The sequence below is a fragment of the Macrobrachium rosenbergii genome, chromosome 47 (genome assembly GCF_040412425.1).
Source record: "Macrobrachium rosenbergii isolate ZJJX-2024 chromosome 47, ASM4041242v1, whole genome shotgun sequence".
Lineage (NCBI taxonomy): Eukaryota > Metazoa > Arthropoda > Malacostraca > Decapoda > Palaemonidae > Macrobrachium > Macrobrachium rosenbergii.
This window is the reverse complement of record NC_089787.1, coordinates 31,073,301-31,081,832: the sequence shown is the minus strand read 5'-3', so window position 1 is coordinate 31,081,832 and position 8,532 is coordinate 31,073,301.

Here is an 8,532-nt window from a genome sequence, read left to right as displayed (position 1 = left end):
ACTTAATTAACTACTGTAATGGTTGATGAATAGGATTAATTTCCAGGCTAAGGGCTTCCCCCAGGACCCATAGCTTAATAATAGGTGAACAGTGTGGCAGTAGTACTCACAGGAATACATACAATCTAACCTTACATAGGGCTCCACAAACTAACTGGCTGGAAGTTTTGCCCCCTGGAATTCTTTAACCTTTGCCAAGAAGTGTGGCAATGTAACTTAACACTTATGATCTTTGTGAATTATAATGAACTGAATAACTACAAAATGCTTATCCATTATCTATAGAGATAAACTGTAATCTTCACTTGTATTCATAATTATCTAGTGTTATTTATGTGAGTCTTTGTCTGTAGATCCATAAAAATCCAGGGTATAATTAACTGTTAAATATGTGCAACTAGTATTTGATAAGAAATTTGTAAGGCTAACAACTGTCTGACAGTATCGGATTTTGTACCTGTGATCAGCTGGCACCATAAGATAAAAGAAGTTTATGCTTCACTCAAATAAACAAACGCTCAGCATTTTCACTAGACTTGTAAAAAGTCTAGTGGAAGGACTGCTTGCTAAATGCAGTACTGTATAATGAAACATGTATAGCTATGTATAGGCAAAGCACAGTACCAGAGAACAACACGGAGACATGTTAATCATAAGGCTACATGTATTGAACTAAATACGAATGATATACACAACAGTGTTTTATGTAATGGGAACTGCAGTATTTTATTATTCAGCAAACATTGTTTTATTTGGCTCCATTGAAGTTAGAAACCTCAGTTACAGCACCTGGCTAGAGTTAGAATTTGAGCCTGGCAGTCACAATTTAGAATGCCCTTACAGGCACTACATACAAATGCCAAAGTTTTAATGAAGGAAAACGTGGAATCCGAAGAGGAAATAAGTAAAACTCTTCTTTTCTCTTCTCTTCTCTTCTCTTCTCTTCAGGGTGAAATTCGAATCTCACGCTTAGCCTAAAAGGGTGGAGTTACCATTAATCCACCGTGCTTCTTCGTACCAGTAATTAATAACTAGCAAAGTAGTGTCACGAATTAACAACTAGTAATGAAATATCTGGATGATGGGTTAAGTGTTGGGGAACATACACTGTATTTTAGATGCCACGAGGGATTTGATAGTGCTGTCATGCGCAATGTATGGTGGCTTGTTTTTTCTTTATTTATGTTTGCGTCTGTGTGCCTGAGAGAGAAGGAGAGAATACGGGAAATACAGTATGGTTTTACAGTTATAGCGTGGCTAGATAGTTATGCATATTTTTCATTTCTGGTATTGTTGCCTTTATGTTATTAGAAAGGATTTTCCTTCGGCTTTATTTCAGTTATTAAATATGTCCTAGATGGCACTAATTGGTTTAGAAAGAATTTTTCCGGGAGTCTTGATATGTTTTTGTTAAATAGTCTCTCTCTCTCTCTCTCTCTCTCTCTCTCTCTCTCTCTCTCTCTCTCTCTCTCTCTCTCTCTCTCTCCCCGAGCCAATTAGTGATAAGATAGCTGGTATCAGATTCACCCCGAAAATAATTAGTTTAAGGACAGAAAAGAAGACAGTGGCTTTCTAGAGTTTTCGACGGTAAATTTCATATATTTCATGTCAGTTTGCAAGGTTTGAGCACGCTCTTCGTAGAACGATGCACACACCAGGAATTACGTGTCAGTTTTTCATATTTAATGGCCACTTGACGTGACAGTATAGACTATTTTTCATGGCATTTTGATTTTTCAGTCTTGCTTGTGGGTTTCTTCCATCCTGCACTTGGATTTCGGAAGAAATACTCCACATAGGATGGAAAAAAAGTGCGGAAACGACTCATTTGAAAGTTTCCGTCGTGATTCTGAGATAGTTCCTTTGTGGTTCTTTGTTTTGAAGTTGTTGTGCAAGCAGTAACAATGTTCGTGCTTGTTATCGTTCAGTTTGCATTACAACCGCTTTATGGGTAACGTATCCTTGGTAAGATGGTTTTAGCCACAGAAGTTTCCGGTACACTATATCCTTTAAGACACCGAACCGGTTACGTAAACAAATGAGGATGAACACTTGTGTGTGTGTGTAAATTGTCAGTCACTTGTTTTGGGAGAATTTTTTTTATATATAATAAAATGAATACATATGGTGCTACTATAGGATCATATCTACCATCCATTTTATACATTTGACCTCCCAGGGGCTAGTACTAAACACGGCGAAAAAGTGTAGGTGAGTCACTGTTTCGCCGTGTTTAGTACTAGCCCCGACGGGGATTAAATAGTTTTGTATATAGTTTGAGGAAGTAATTGCCATAGGCCTTAATTGGGTTGTTTGGTAGATAACATCCTAATTTTTGGTAGGTCGCGAATTGCTCGGTAGATATCATATACTATAGTAGCACCCATATTATTATACCCGTGTCATGAGAGAAAATTATTTACGATTATATGAATTTTTTACGGATGCCAACCGGGAGATTCCTGTAGTGACACATTCTGCTCCACCTTCCTTAGGCCAGATAACCGGTCTTGTTAACGAAGATGATCCTTTAGTAGTTCAGTCTGGTCACTGAGCAAGGAGGCACACATATTATGAGACGGTCTTCCCGTCACACACTCCTTCCAATCTCTCTGGAGAAGGAAACAAAAGTTTCTCAAGAGCTTAGGAATTTGTTACAATTTTCACCCGTACATTTTCAGTACTGGACTTTTCAAGGATCTTTTTTTTTTTTTTTATCTTACTAGGATATTTGAACGAGAATGTTCATGCATGTTGATCTTCATTACTATCAAGGTCTATGTACCTTGATTAAGGTCATTAAAAGTAGTAGTGGTACCTTCTGCCTTTCAAGATAAGATAAATGATAAAACTTCATCGTAAAGTAACGTCGAAATTCAGTTCACGTACAAGCTGAATTATTTCATCCGAAACTTGATCACGAATTCGAGCAGATATTTCGTTAACCGGCAACTGTCCATCTACACTGTCGATAGGGGAAGTTATCTATCATTTGGAAAAATACTGTCAATTTCAGTTCCATTACTTGTAAGCAAACATTTAATGCGTGTGTACTCACTTGTAAATAATTACTCAAACACATGCGTCGCTAACAGAAGCAACTGGAGTACTGTAGCCTAATTGAGCTTTCTGAACAAGTCATCGTCTACTTATACTACGTGTAATTTCTTGTAATAGTTGTTTTAACCGGAGCTGGAAAGCTTATTACGAGGGGGTTTTCATTCAGTCATTCGCTCCCCATATGACGTCTGACAGAAGGCACCCAAATGGAAAATGTCCAATTACGGAAACTTGAGATCAAAAGATGGTGGGCCTTTCAAGTTTCGTCTGAAATACTATTTGGCTGACTTACTTATAGTACAGTATCTGAGCAGTTTTTCCTTGGTATCACTTTTCTTTTGATCTCAGAATTAGGTGGCATGAAAATTTTATGAGGAAATTGGTCATTTTTTATATAAACCGAAAAGTGATTTCATTGAAAAATAGTGAAGTGAAGGTTGGTATTTTTGTAATTTTTGTTGAAGTACGTATAACCTTGACTAATTGCGGATGCTGAATGGAGCCATTATATGAAAAGGGAAATTAAGTGTGTAGGAAAATTATAGTGAAAAGGAAAAAAAATTAAGTGGAAAGGAAAATTATAGTGAAAAGGAAAAAAAATTAAATGAAAAGGAAAAACATTATGTGAAGAGGAAAAATAAGTGAAAAGGAAAATTATATTGAAAAAGAAAAAAAAGTGAAAAGGAATATTAAGTGAATAGGAAAATGATATTAAAAAAACATTAAGTGAAAAAGGAAAGCTATATTGCAAAGGAAAATGAAGTGAAAAGGGAAATTAGGTAAAAAAAGAAAATCACAATGAAAAGAGTGATGGAATCGGGAAAATGTAAAGATAAATTCTGGAACATAGTGACGCAGGAGCATCATTGATGGAAATGAATTCAGGAATTATATTTTCGATAAAAATTTGTTGTCTGTAATGAAATAAAACTATAAATTCTCGTGATGGCAGGTGAAAGCCAGGATTGGTTTCAGACATAACTAAATTATGTCATTTGGGAGCAAAATTTGAAATTTGAAAGGCCAGAACTTCGTAAATTGCGGGAGCGTAGTGAATATAAATATAAACACACAGACGTACATACAAACTTTATAATATATATATATATATATATATATATATATATATATATATATATATAATTTGTATGTATGGATGTATGTAATGTATATACTTGTCGCCATACACCTTGTTATGTAAAGGGCCATCTCTTTAAACTGGTACCTCTCTGATCTTATAATCTATCGCTTGTGTGTACGACTGTCTTGTTTGGTTCATACTGTTTCCATGTGGCTGACAGCGTGTTTACATATCGTAATTTTTTCTGTACATGTATATCTCGTGTGTTATTTTGTGTGCTGCGTGTGTATGAGGACATACGCTGCATTCATACACCCATTATTCACTCAAACACAAAAATTTTCATTCAGTCGCCGGAGCAGTTTTATAAGCTGTGACATTCAGTTAAATAGAATATTTTTGCTTGCGAAGTCGCCTTTTCACAAGCCAGGAAGTCAAGTTTTCCTTTTAGCTTAAAACTAGCTGTGGGTTTTGCTATTATTATTATTATTATTATTATTATTATTATTATTATTATTATTATTATTATTATTATACTGTTGAAGATGAACCGTTATTCACATGGAACAAGCCTGCAGGGGTCACTGACTCGAAATTCAAGCTTCCAAAGAAGAAAGTGATCATTTGCAAGAAGTTACAGAAGGTAACAGGAAATACAGAAAGAAGAGCGCCGTTATTAGTGAAGAGAAATAAGATCAATCAATAAATGAATAGATAAATAGATAAAATTATAAATAAATTATTGAAATACAAGGTGGATTAATTTGGGGTAGTAATGCATTGCCTCTTCTCTTGAACTTTTGAGGTTCTAATTTACGATACTTTAAGTATTATTATTATTATTATTATTATTATTATTATTTTTTTTTTTCCTTGATACGATATGATGTCAGACTTTGCTTTTCCATCCTGGAATCCGCAAGATGATGCAATTGTTGTTAGGTTAAAATAGCCTTGAGCAAGCAAAGGCTTTTGCTCTCGCAAGCAACCCGAAAGCCTCGTATTTCACTTTTGCAAAAGAGAAATGGTATCTCCTGTGATAACGATGTCAATTTTCTTTTCTGTTTTGCGTAGTATTGTTTTTTTCCTTCCTTGAAGATGATTTAGATGAAAGGGATGGTTGCTGGGCAAAGTGTTGTGTAACGAGGTCGGTATGTGTGGCAACATATCTGCAATGATTATATTTTTGTCATTCCAAGGACGCCTCAGAGTTTGAAAGCGTTTGCGTGGACTTTTGTATCTCATCAAGTTATTCCTCAAAGTGTGTGTGTATGTGTATATATATATATATATATATATATATATATATATATATATATATATATATATATATATATATATATATATAGTGCATATATATATATATATATATATATATATATATTGATGCACTTTATGCACTTAGGAATCTTGACAGGTATTGGGTTTAATTTTTTTGGGTAGCAACAGTGAGGCATATCTCTGAAGAATTGTAGCATCGTACTGCCCCTAGCCTAGTGGAACGCATTAATTGACCATAGAATCAGCGTCGTTATCGCAAAGGTAAATCTGCCTGCCGGGAAATAATTGAGTATATATATATATATATATATATATATATATATATATATATATATATATATATATATATATATATATGGATGATTCGTCTGTTGCCTGGGTGGGGTCACTCTTAGGCCATAGAACCTGAGTGAACGAATGCGTCCTATGTTTTAGAAAGGACTTGACACAGATTGTTTTGGTTGGTCCCAAGTTCCTTGATTTCTGCATGTTTAAAAAAAATTGGTGTAATGGATATGAATTATTAGAGTCACGACAAATAGATTTCGGTGTGGTCAAAGGAAATTGGAAGATCTCAATGCATAACCCTGGAGAGGTACTCCAGAACTGAGAATTATACCTTTTAATTGACAAGAAATTGATTGTAACTGATTACATAATACTTCATCTGTTATTCACCTCATGCGGTGCAATGTAGGCATTACTTAAGGTTCTTTGCAGGGGCACTTCGGCCCCTAGCTGCAACCCATTTCATTCCTTTTACTGTACTTTCTTTCATATTCTCTTTCTTCCATCTTACTTTCCACCCTCTACTATCATTTGAATCATAGTGCAACTGCGAGATTTTCCTCCTGTTACACCTATCAAACTATTTTACGGTCAATTTCCCTTTCGGCGCTGAATGACCTCATAGGACCCAGCGCTTGGCCTTTGGCCTAAACTCTATATTCTGTTCTGTTCATCTGTTATTCAACTTTACTTCATTGTGCAACAAGTTTTAAGTGACCTGATTGTTAAACTGGCTGTTTTGAGTTACACCACGCAGCCTTCATAGCTTTACCGGGAGGCAAATTCCAGCACCGGGTTTTTTTGCCTGCCCCTAGGTTAGGTTAGGTTGGGTTAGGCTAGGTCAAATGTATACCCATTCACTAATTTGAGTGTGGGAAACACACTGAGATTATTTTCAAGAAAATTCTATGGTTAGTTTTTAAGATATGGCTCCCGCTTTTTTCAAGGAAAGGTCCCGTATTCGGTTACATCTCGGGAAAATGCTACCGGGTGTTGATCAGAAATGACTTGACCGGGACAAGAACACTGAATTTTACTAGTGTCTAAATTATTTTCTTATTGTCATAATGCATTTCCTTATTTCAGAATACTTTTCCAAATGTCTTGATGCTTTTTGTAATGAAATGAGGCCTTTCCCAAAGTTATAATGCTTTTTGTAGTGTCATAATGCTTTTCTAGTGTCAGTGATTATCCGAATATCGTAGTGCTTTTCGTAATGTCATATTGCTTTTCCAAATGTTTTAATGCTTTTTCTAGTCTCATAATTCGCTTCGTAATGTCAAATTGATTTTCATAAAGTTTGAATACTTTTCCTATTGTCATAATTCTTTTTGTAATGTCATAATGTTTTTTGTCACGCCCTTATATTCTGTAATGCCGTACTGCCTCTTGCAAAATCTGTTCTTATTGATTTGAATATAGTATATATTACACTGATTTGCAGTGGGGTGAATATACAGTTTTCCGGGTCGTGACATAACATAATCAAAATAATACTAATATGACTTGATAGCCATTGAGAATTTTTGTGTATTATGCGAGCGGATATCAGGCATTTATTGAATTTCATGTGTGGGGTGTTTCAAGTACCATATTGAGTGTTCTTGACTCATGTTGTTGCATCATCTGTTTACTGAATGAAACAGCTTGGATTACAATTTAATGAATTCATACAAAATGAATATTAGGAGTTTTCCCCACATGCGGTGCACTGTAGGCATGGAGTTCGATTCCCGCCGCCGGCTGATGAAGAGTTAGAGGAATTTATTTCTGGTGATAGAAATTCATTTCTCGCTATAATGTGGTTCGGATTCCACAATAAGCTGTAGGTCCCGTTGCTAAGTAACCAATTGGTTCTTAGCCACGTAAAATAAGTGTAATCCTTCGGGCCAGCCCTAGGAGAGCTGTTAATCAGCTCAGTGGTCTGGTAAAACTAAGCTATACCTACTTTACTTACTTAAGGTTGTTTGCAGCGTCCCTTCGGCCCCTAGCTGCAACCACTTTCGTTCCTTTTACTGTACCTCCGTTCAGATTCTTTCTTCCACCGCACATTCCAGCCTCTCCTAACAATTGATTCATAGTGTAACTGCGGGGTTTTCCTCCTGTTACACCTTTCAAACCTTTTTACTGTCAATTTCCCCTTCAGCGCTGAATGACCTCAAAGGTCCCAGCGCTTGGCCTTTGGACTAAAGACTGTATTCATATTCATACTATATTAGGAATTTTTCGTTAATGTACAAGAGTGCATTATTAACAAAGTCGATGACCTTTGTTCATGTGACACCTTTTATTGCATAATTTGAGATCTGCCTCCTTTGTGTGTGTTATCTGTGCAACGGAAGTTTGTTTTCGGGTATTACGAGAGAAATAACGCTAACGGAATTTAATCTGTTTATTTTGTTGATTCTGTTACGACTGAAAATGCGAAACGTCAGTGTCACTCAGTGCAATGACTCTTGATAAGTCGATTGTATATTGCGTCATCTCTCGCGGACATAAACGTCATATCTTTGGTTAAGTGGAATGTATGATACTTCATATTTTGTCATAATTTCCGTGTTTTATTTTACTTTATTGTCGTGTACTTTGATCTGTAATTGCTGCGTCGTAGAAAAAACTAGGATATAAAATGGTATAAAACAAGCATTTATATATATATATATATATATATATATATATATATATATATATATATATATATATATATATATATATATATATATATAAACAGTTTTCCACTGGAAAACCTCAGAAAAATGATCGACTTCCACTGGATCTGATAATTAATTTTGCGGCATATCTTTAAAAGCCTTCATAATTTA